Source organism: Vombatus ursinus, unplaced genomic scaffold (genome assembly GCF_900497805.2).
Source record: "Vombatus ursinus unplaced genomic scaffold, bare-nosed wombat genome assembly UNPS02009835.1, whole genome shotgun sequence".
NCBI lineage: Eukaryota > Metazoa > Chordata > Mammalia > Diprotodontia > Vombatidae > Vombatus > Vombatus ursinus.
Window position 1 is genome coordinate 28,511,112 of NW_020949613.1, and position 10,843 is coordinate 28,521,954.

The following is a 10,843-nucleotide window of genomic DNA, read 5'->3' on the forward strand; positions in this document are numbered from 1 at the left end:
TAATTAAAATTTAAAAAGAATCTGGCTACTAAATTCATTTACACTCCTTGTGCATAACCTCTGTGGCTCATAATATTTTGTGTTGGGGGTGGTAAACTCTTGTCATTCCTCATACACTTATGCCTTATCTGGCTGCCTAATACTGTTCTAAGTTGGTATAATTGGAGAGGGTCCACATTTTCTATCTCTCCCTTAAATTCAGATGCTACCTCCCACTCCTTACCTGACTCCATTTCCTCTGTGGCCCATGTCCCCAGGTCCCAATTCTTAGCTGTTAACAATTGCTCCAGTCTTAACTTTTGGTATCTGATGTCCTCAAGCCCTCATACAATATACTATAGTGTGTGTTTTTCTCCTCTTTCAGTCTTTTCAACCATATCCTTCATTAACTTGGAGGCAGCAGTTCACATATCTCATCATAGCCCTAGGAGTTTTTTTTTCCAATTTACACACTTGAGCTTCAACAGCTAACTATTGCTCAGTGACATAGCACAAAGCAATTTATTATTACTACAATTAACTATTGCTACCCTAGTCTATTTGCCAGCACATACAAATATATCTCAGCTAACTCAACACTTGTAGCTTCTTCAGGACTTCCTCCCACTCTCTAGGTGACCCACCTGAATCTACTAATTTAGCCACTGGGGCCCACATTCCTGTGGACAGCCATCCAGGGATCTCCCCAGTACCTTCCTCCCTTCCTCAGTCCATTTACTAGGAATTCTACTAACTAAACCAATTTTTCAGACTAACTGCTTGTGATGCAGGAATTCAGAGGAAAGAGTCACACAAAGCCAGGGTGATCAAGCCAAATTTTATTAGGGACTTACTTACAGGAGTCCCCCCACAGTTAGCACATTGCTAAGACAGCAAGCAAGCAGTATATATGCATTGAAGTTCAATAAGGGGGTTTGATTCTTAAGCTGTTTATGTGTCTTACTGAAATTGTTAAAGAGAGAGTTAGTTGAAACATTCAGGATATATGAAGGCATATTTGGCCAAAGGAGCAAGATGTATAAATGTTCAACCAAAAGAGAGATGGCTGTTAGTTCACATCATTCTTGACTTAGCAAGAATGCTTATGAATTTCTTATTCCTAACTGTATCCATAATACACTTAACCTATAATACTGTGAACTGCAACCATAATCCATTTAGGACATACCCTCTTAGAAGTGAAGATCAAAGACTTTCACTCTATATTCCAGGTTATCAGGGATGCTAATAAGAATCAGAAGAATAAAAACAGTAGGGGTGGTTGGTATATTTATGATCATGCTAAAAGGTACTGAGCCTGCTATTTGTTGACCTGGTACCAACAAAAGATAGACTATTTTCTTCTTAGTGCATGTGCTTAAAGACATATAAAAACTTCCCAAGACTTAAAGTGGGTGAACCCTGCCTATTTCTTTTCATTCACATGGACCTAAATAAAATCACCAGAAGAAAGTTAGAAATTACAAAATATTGAAACTTTGAAGCCCATAGTGGTAGAAGTGGTATTGTCTCTAAGCAAAAAGGAACTATTCAATAAGTAAATGAATTAATGAGTAAATGAAGCATTTATTAAGGGCTTACTAAGAGCAAAGCTTTGCTAAGCAATAGATAAAAATAGAAAATTAATATAGTACTTGCTCTCAAAGAGCTCACATTCTAATGGGGAAGACAACACATATGAAAGGTTTCTACTGTAGGTCAGACTTAAAGGTCCTACAGCTTTTAGGGTGTAGCAGCAAAACTGATGTTAATGCCTCTTCTTTAAAGTCATGTCCACTGACAAAATGATAGCAGTTTCTGATACTGAACCACTTAGAAGTGCCAATGACATAAGTGGCAAGAACTTTCTTTTCTGAGTCTTCAGTAGCTGTTGCTTTGGCTTCTTAAGGAGAAGTTCCCTAGCTGCATCTTCAAAGGGGTTGTTTCCCAGGATAATGGCTGAGGTTACTGTGCTGAAATGACTACTATTCCCAAGGTTTATAATCTACAGGATCTGAGGGGAGATAATGGTCAATGTGGTGCTGGGTATGGTTTGACCTAACTGGGTTACACACCCTACTCAAGGAGACTTACTATTTTAGCTAAGTTGATTTGCCAGGCCTATTGGTGATGATTGGCAGTTGGCAGAAACTTCTAGCCCTTTCCCCACAGGAACCCACTTCAAAAAGATGACTGCAGAATCTGGGCTAGAAGTAAAATCTGTGGTCTGGGAATTGCTGCCATTCCTGAGGCTTTTCTGCCTATCTGCCTGTTGGCAAACATATCCTGTTATCAACATATCATGAGCTATTTGGTGATGGGGAGGATGGTGGGCTCCCCAATGATTTTTATTTCAATAGTGGCTATTAGGGCTGGTCTGGAAGCATGCCCAATGGTTTGTGTGACATTGCTATTCCCAAGGCTCTTAGGTTCGGGGTCATTGGCTGTCTCAATCAGGATCCTAGAAAAGATGGTGGCCGACATTATGGTGGTAGTTAGACTCGCCTAGCATTTGCTGCCTTCTGTCTCTCCCTCAGGGTATCCTACTGGTTCAACTAGTCTGGGTTTAAAACTTTGTGTATAGAAGTTGGTAGGGATGGCTTGCTCCAACTCCCCTGGAGTTTGATAGTGAGAACTAGACTGGAAGAAAGAAATGTAATTTAGGAAGTGCTACCATACCAACAGTTTTTATGTTTATCTGGCAATTAGTGGTAGTTGGTCAGAAGGAGAGATGGCATAAATGAGCAAATAAGAAGATGGTAACAGAGATGGGGTTATACTTCTGCATGATGATATAATATGTAAGAATGGTTCCTGGCTAGGAATAGAGTGAAGATAACAAAAGTTGATGGAAACATAAAGGCTTTATATCTTGCAAATATAAACACATAGGCTTTAAATTGAATGGGATAATGAAGGGGAAGAAATTTCCAATTCATATCCACCAAGATAGATTCCATTAAGTATGAATAAATTTGTTGAAGCTGGATAGCATTTGAACTACTATTCATAATCCTGGCTAAAGTCTCAAGAAAATCCAGGAAAAGAATAACAAGGCTACATATGAATGCGCAAAGTTTAGGGGAGAAAAGATGCAATAAAAGGAGTGAATTGTTGGAGCCAGTTTACAATAATTCATTGGAGTCAGTTATTAAAATTTTAGTAGAAGAATTTATGTCTTGGAAATCAGCCAAACTACAAATCAGGACTTGATTTATAAGTTATTGATTATCTCAACTTAAGAATGTGATAGAGAAAAAGTTAGCACTCACTTGAAAATGTGCTACATGCACATTTATTCTCCAGAAAGTCAATTGTTAAACATTTGCCAGCACACCTGGACTATAGGTATAAAATTCTAACAAATATATGTCTCTGAAGCTTTGTAGCACAAAATGTATGACTAGATGGGAAAATTTTTTTAAATGGAGCAAGATTGGTGCAGCTAGGAGGTGCAGTGGATAGAGCACTGGCCCTGGAGTCAGGAGGACCTGCATTCAAATCTGGCCTTAGACACTTGATCCTTACTAGCTGTTTGACCCTGGGCAAGTCACTTAACCCCATTGCCTAGTCAAAAAAAATGAACAGAACTGAAAGTAGGGTAGAGGATAATGGTCAGGTTGCATTATAAATTAAGAAACTATATTCAAGAAAGGAAATCAAGGAAATAGGAAGGGTAAATATTATAGTGTTTGACTAAAGATCTATGGAGATCAATACAGCAAAAATTTTATTAACAGTATACTACAAGTGACCTAAACACAATGAGAAAAGTAATGAGAAATTGAAGAAAGTGATCACAAAACTGGCACAAAGAAAGGCTACAGTAATGAGTGCTTGGGGATTTTAGGGGGAAGGGAGTCTTCAATTAGCAAAACATATGCTGATGCCAAAATCTCTATCAAAAGCAGTGAAGTGAATGAAGTTATGACTTTTCCCCATGCTTCTATAGATGTTATATCAGGCACTATGCTGGGCACTAGGAATGTAAAGACAACATTTTTGCCAACTTGTTATGCATAAAGTATACTCCTTCTCTTTTAATACATGAAAGAGTATAGGGAATCAGCTGTTCTGCTTTTTCTAAGAGTTCCAGGAGAATACAATACACTTATTCATTAGTTTGGTTCAAGATTTGGGGAGGGGTAGCATATTAATTTATATTTCTCTGTGGAATATGACCTTTCATTCTATGAATTAAAAATAATTGTAAACATGATCCAATGGACACTTGGAAATTTATGTAGTTAGTAAGATGAGTCATAAGATTGGGGGATCATAGAGTCCTTAAGTCTCTTTTCTGCTCCCTTCCTAGGAGAAAAGCTGCTGGCTCTTCATTCTTGAGCCTGAGTTGTTCAGGGAGTTAGGACTCATGACACAATGGTTACAGTAATACTCAGGAGAATTCCCATTCTATTGTCCTCAGAGAATCCCACAAAAATTAGAGAACTTGCAACTCTCAAGAAAAGTGAAACGATGTAAAATTTGGCAAACATTTCAGTATCTCTATAAGAAGTGACTGGGCTTTAACTAACTTGATTTTTCCTAACTCCTTAAATGCTACAGTCAAAGTGGAGAAGTTATAATCAGAGCTAAGTAGACGCTAGGGTTTTCTACATCAGTATACTCACAGTGAGTCAAGATATGGCAGAATTATACTAGAATCTAGAATTAGAATATGCAAAAGCAGATTTTTTTGCATTTTCATGTCACCACTGGGCATATGAATCTCCTCTACTTTTCAAAAATTATTCCATATTCACAAAACCCTGTAGATGCATCACTGGAGAACTGATAGTCTAATCCTCAAGCAATGGATTGAAGACATAAAAAGATTAAAAGGTATGAACTTCTGTTTTCTGATATCATGCTATAATTGCATCAGTATAGTTAAGATAAGAAAAAATTTTGTTACCATCTATCTGAGGTGACCAGAAATATGAAAGACAATGTGAACACATGCAGGGGTTGTTTATAACAACTTAAATCTGTGACTCTAAGTAGGTCCTGCAGTAAGAAAATCAGGGGAAGTTGGAGGGAAATTCGAAGAGAAAGTGAAAGTTCCCTTAGGTAAGTAATTACATTTATTAGATTATCTCCTAAAGTTTGGGGACCCTCTTTTCTTTAGTCTTTCAGAGCCCAAATGCCTCACATGCTCTCTTCTTACCAGTCAGAACTGAGTGCTGACTCTTCTTCCCTCAATTACCACCTTACTCAATCATAACCAACTTTCTTTATGGTGTCACCAGTTCCAAAATCAGGCACCCATCAAGACATTAACTCCCACATGTTATTTCAACTAAGTATTAAAAAGAGCATAGCTAAATAAACTTTATTCTTGATGTTAAAACTTCAAAGCAGCATAGAACAGCATAGTTAAACATTTCAGGCATTTTGGAGCTATGTTCTGGGACATAATGATGTTCCCAATGCCTCTTAGAACTTTCAACTAGAATAATCACTGAAAGCCTAATCATTAAATCAATCAAGAAACATTTATTAAGCTCCTACAGTGGGTCAAACATTACAACATGTTTAGGGGGTATAAAGCAAACAAATAAACCTGAATATAACCCTTCACAGACCTTACAATTGAGTTGAAGAATATATAATTTGCATATGTAGGTATATGAAAAAATAATACACAATAGATGGAAGATGATTTCACAGGAAAGTCCAATAACTTGAGCAAATCAAAGAAGATCTTATGTAGCAGGTGGCAACTGAGTTGAGATTTGAAGAACAAGTAACTCTGAGATACTTTGGTGAGGAAGAAATACATTCCAGACAGGGGAAACAAGGAGAAACAGAGGCACAAAGATGGGAAAAACAAAAAGGCCAATTTATCTGGGTTGTGTGTCCTACAGGAGAGAACTATACAATCTCCCTGGTAATAAATGTTGTAACCTGTGGTATATGAATGTAATGGAATATTATTGTGCTATAAGAAATGATGAGCAGGTAGACTTCAGAAAAACCTGGAAAGACTTATATGATCTGATGCCGAGTAAAGTGAGCAGAAACAGGAGAACATTATATACAGTAACAGCCACGTTGTGCAATGACTAACTTTGTTAGACTTATCTTTTCTTAGTAATGCAAAGATCTAAGACAACTCCAAAAGACTTGATGGAAAATGCTGTCCACATCCAGAGAAAGAACTGTGGAGTCTGAATGCAGATCAAAGTGTATTATTTGCTTTCTCTTTCTTTGTTTCTTCTTTCTCATGGTTTCTCCCATTGGTATTAATTCTTCTTCACAACATGACTAAAGTGAAAATAAGTTTAATATGAATCTATATGTTGAACCTACATCAATTTACACACCATCTTGGGTTGGGGGAGGGGAGAGATGGGGAAGAAATTTGGAACTAGAAATCTTATGGAAGTGAATATTGAAAAGTAAAAATAAATAAAAATGTATAAAAAATGGGAAAAAATAAAATAAATATTGTAACCTATTTGCAAAACAGAAGTGTATATTTGAGATTGGAAGTATTGGCAAGCCCTGGAGTTTATCAAGTAGGGGAGTGATGAAACTTTTTGGCAGTTGTGTGAAGAATAGAGGAGAGATATGAGTCAGGGACATCAATTAAGAGGTTATTGTAAGAATCTAGGAATGACAGGTGATGAGAATCTGAAATAGGGTTGTGGTTGAGTGAGTGAAGAGCAGGGAAAAGATGAGAGAAATGTTCTGGAAATTGTTGTTGTCCTTCATTTTCAAAGAGGACCAAAATGACATCAGCATGTTAGAATCAAGTTACAGTATGTCTGATTGTGGCTGATCAGACCAATAGAGCTCAGAATGCTCTACCACAGATTGGCCCAAATAGTCCATATAAGCATTTGGGGTGGATTCTCTAAATTTGCACATCTCACTTTTTTTTGAGCTACTTCAATTCTGCTTTGCTTATAGAGCACAGCACCTTCTCTAGTGAGGGCATGCCATGTTGGGCAGATGCTGGGCCTCAGGGCTGCAGGTTCTCCACCTCTAAGATATTAGGGCAGTTTCCCTTTATAATTTCTTAAAATTTTACATCTAGATTCCTTTTATTTAAAGCATGGCTTTCAGTAGTCCAATAATTCTTAAACTATCTCTCCTTCATGTATTTTCCAGGTCAGTTCTGTTTCCAGTGAGATCTTTCATATTTTCTTCTTTTTTCATTCTTTTTACTTTGTTTTATTGTTTCTTGATGTCTCATGGAGTCATTAGTTTCTACTAGAATTCTAATTTTTAAGGAGTTATTTCTTTAGTAAGCTTTTGTACCTCTTTTTTCCATTTAGTCAATTGTGCATTTTAAGTTCTTTTCTTCAGTGAATTTTTGTCCCTCTATTTCCATTAGGCCAATTTTGTTTTTGAAGATGCTATTTTCATCAGCGTTTTCTGTGCCTTTTTTTACCAAGTTGTTAATTATCTTTTCATTTTTTTTGCATCACTCTCATTTTTTCCCCAATTTTTCCTCTACCACTCATCTCTTTCTTTACTTCTTCCAGGAATTCTTGATGGGCATGGGTTCAATTTGCATTTTTCTTTGAAGTTTTGGTTTCGGGGGTTTTCAAGGTGTTTTCTTCTGAGTTTGTCTTGGTCTTCCCTGCCACTGAAATAACATTTTATGATTGACTTTTTTATTGTTTGCTCTTTTTTTTCCAGCCTCTTTCTTGACTTTGAACTTTATCTTAAATACAATTGGTCTCTATTCACCAGGAATTAGGGGAGACTTTCCCAAGCTTCAGGCTTCTTATGATGCTGTTTTCAGAGCTAATTCTGGGGGTCTGCAAGTTCTCAGTGCTTCCAGGGTGGCTTGGTCTGGGGAGAACAATGGTCAATGCTCTCTGGGTCTGTGCTTTTGCCTTTATTTAGAAGTGTCCTTGCTGCCCTGCAGCTGCAAGAGCTAGCTTGGCCCTGAAACTGCGACCAAGGCCCCTGTTATCCTATAGCAATAAGTATTACTACTCCTTTCTGCCTTGGACCTGAGGTCAGGGCCCCCATTCCCTTGTGACCTCCATCCTGGAACTGCAACTCAGAACTGCCTATGGGCAATAGAGTCACAAATCAGAGCCAGCTGTACCCAGTGCCAGCAAAAGGTCCTTGGTAATCACTTTCTGACTAGTTGTTCAACTCCTTTACTATGTCTGGGCTGAGAGCTCCTAAAGCTTTTGTTGCTGTTGTTGCTGCTGCTGCTGCTGCTGCTGCTCCTGCCTCCAGGTCCCACTGCTGGTACTCCTGCCATGTTTCAGGCCAGCTCTCACCCCTGCATCCCCATGTCATAGACCTCTCCTGCTAACCTCCTGAATTGTCTTACTCTGGAAAAATGTCTCTCTCTGGCTTTTCACTGACTCTGCCACTTTAGAATTCAATTTGAGGGGTTGTTTTAAAGTTCTTTGGAAGGGAATGTTGTGAGAGTTCAGCTGGGTTATTGCTCATTCTCCATACTCTTGACTCTGCCTCCAAAAGTCACATAACTTCTCTGATCCAAGTTAAGTTGTCTTTAAAAATGGTAATAATGCTACTTGAACTACTTTTAGCTCAGAGATCCAAAGGATAGAGCCCTTGATGAGCAGTTCAGAAGAGCAGGGTTCAAATGTGACCTCAGACACATTTTCTGTGTGTTACTCCAACCAAGTCACTTATGCTGTCTTACTCAATTTCTGTACCTTAAAATGTGGGTAAGAATAGTAACTACTTCCCAAGATTGTTGTAAAGACAAAATGAAATATGTATAGAGTGCTTTAAAAGCCTTAAAACACTACTATTATGGAGGCTATAAGGTGGCACAGTTTACAAAATGCCAGACTAGGAGTCAGGAAGACTTGAGCTCAAAGTCAAACCCAGGAAATTATTATCTGTTATCCTTAGCAAGTCGTCTCTTAAGCTCTGTCTACCTAAGTTTCTGCATTTTTTAAAATGGGTGTAATAATACCACCTACCTCCCAGGGTTGTTGTTAGGATAAAATAATATAGTATTTATGAAGCATTTTGCAAACCTCAAAGAGTTATTTAAATGTCAGCTATTATTAACTACCATAATTTTAATTATTACTTCCTTCACCACCTTACCATCTTCAGGCTGAGAGCTCCCATGATGAATGAGAGTTATAATCTTTTAAAACCTACATTTGGCCGTGTGACCCTGGGTAAATCACTTAATCCCAATGCCTATGCCCCCCCCCAAAAAATAAGCCTACATTTGTAGAGATACTGTTTTATTATAATCTTTTTCAATGTGAGGATTTTATTCAGAGACTCATATACTCCATGAGAATTTGAAGAAAACAAAGATAAAAGTCTAATCTCCCCATTTAACAAATGAAAAAACTAAGGCTGACAGAGAGTCTGATTTGCCAAGTTCACACATTGGGAAATTCAGAACTAGAGCTCAGGTGTCCTTACATTCAACACAATAACTATTCTCCTCATCCATTGACATCTATTACTTTTTTCTATGCAGACATTCAAGTGAACCTATGGCCAACCCCACCACGATCACAGGATTCCTGCTCATGAGCTTTCCAATACCTGGGAGCTACAGGTTTTACATATCATGCTCTTCTTACTGGTCTACTTGGTGGCATTGATGGGAAACATATTCATCTTCATTCTCATCTTTCTGGATGTGCACCTTCACACCCCCATGTACTTCTTCCTGAAGAACTTGTCCTTTTTAGATCTTTGTTTCATTACTGTTACTGTCCCCAAATCTATAGCAAATTCTCTCAGCCATAGTTACTGTATTTCTTACTTAGGGTGTGCAACACAGGTCTTTTTAGTGATTTTATTTGCAGCATCAGAGGTTTTTATCCTCACAGCTATGTCCTATGACCACTATGTGGCCATCTGCCAGCCCTTGCACTATGAAATGATAATTAAAGATGAGGCTTGCATGAAGATGGCAGCTGCTTCCTGACTTACTGCAGGTATGATTGGTCTAATGTATGCAGTTAGCACATTCTCCTTGCTTTTCTGTGGCTCCAAAGAGATCCACCAATTCTTCTGTGATGTCAATTCCTTACTCAGGATTGCCTGCTCTAAGACATACATTGCAGTTGATGTGACTATAGCTATTGGGATTGTTTTAGTGATTCTCTGCTGTATCTTTATAGCTATCTCTTACAGCCAAATCTTCTCAGCTGTGGTAAAGATTCCAACCACAGAGGGTCCAGTCAAAAGCTTTCTCCACTTGTGTGCCCCATCTCATCATTCTTACAGTCTTTGTGACAACTGGAGCCATGACTTATCTAAAACCACCTTTGGACTCTGATACAATTCTAGATCTATTGTTGTCTGTGTTGTATACTATGGTGCCACCAACCCTGAACCCTGTTATTTACAGCCTGAGAAACAAGGACATGAAGACTTTCATGAAGAAGCTCATATCCTAGAAGCACTGTTCAGAGGGATTAATTGCAAAGGTTTTTCAATGATCATATACTTACACATGCACACAGATATACACATCCATTAATCTATCTATCTATCTATCTATCTATCTATCTAACTATGATATTATATCATATCATCATATAATCTTCCTTAGGTAGATTATCATATATTTTATATACATATATATGTGTGTATATATATATAGATAGATACATACATATATACATGTGTGTGTGCATATATACCTTACCATTTCCCCCAACACATTGTCACCTGTTAACTCCACTCTTTCACTTATTTTCTTTTTTAATTTTTGTAAAATATACTTTATTATAACATTCTTTTTTAATTTTGAGTTGCAAATTTTCTCCCTTCTTCTAACCCCTCTCCCATCCCTTGAGAAGGCAAGCAATATGATATTAATCATATATGAGAAGTCATAGAAAACATATTTCCACATTATCCATGGTGCAAAAGAAAACAC

The 10,843-nt window shown here is 37.7% G+C and overlaps 1 pseudogene; it reads left to right on the forward strand.

Annotated features, from left to right (window-relative positions):
- Positions 1-9,443: 9,443 nt before the first annotated feature.
- On the forward strand, positions 9,444-10,358 carry LOC114036444 (annotated as a pseudogene).
- The last annotated feature ends 485 nt before the right edge of the window (positions 10,359-10,843 follow it).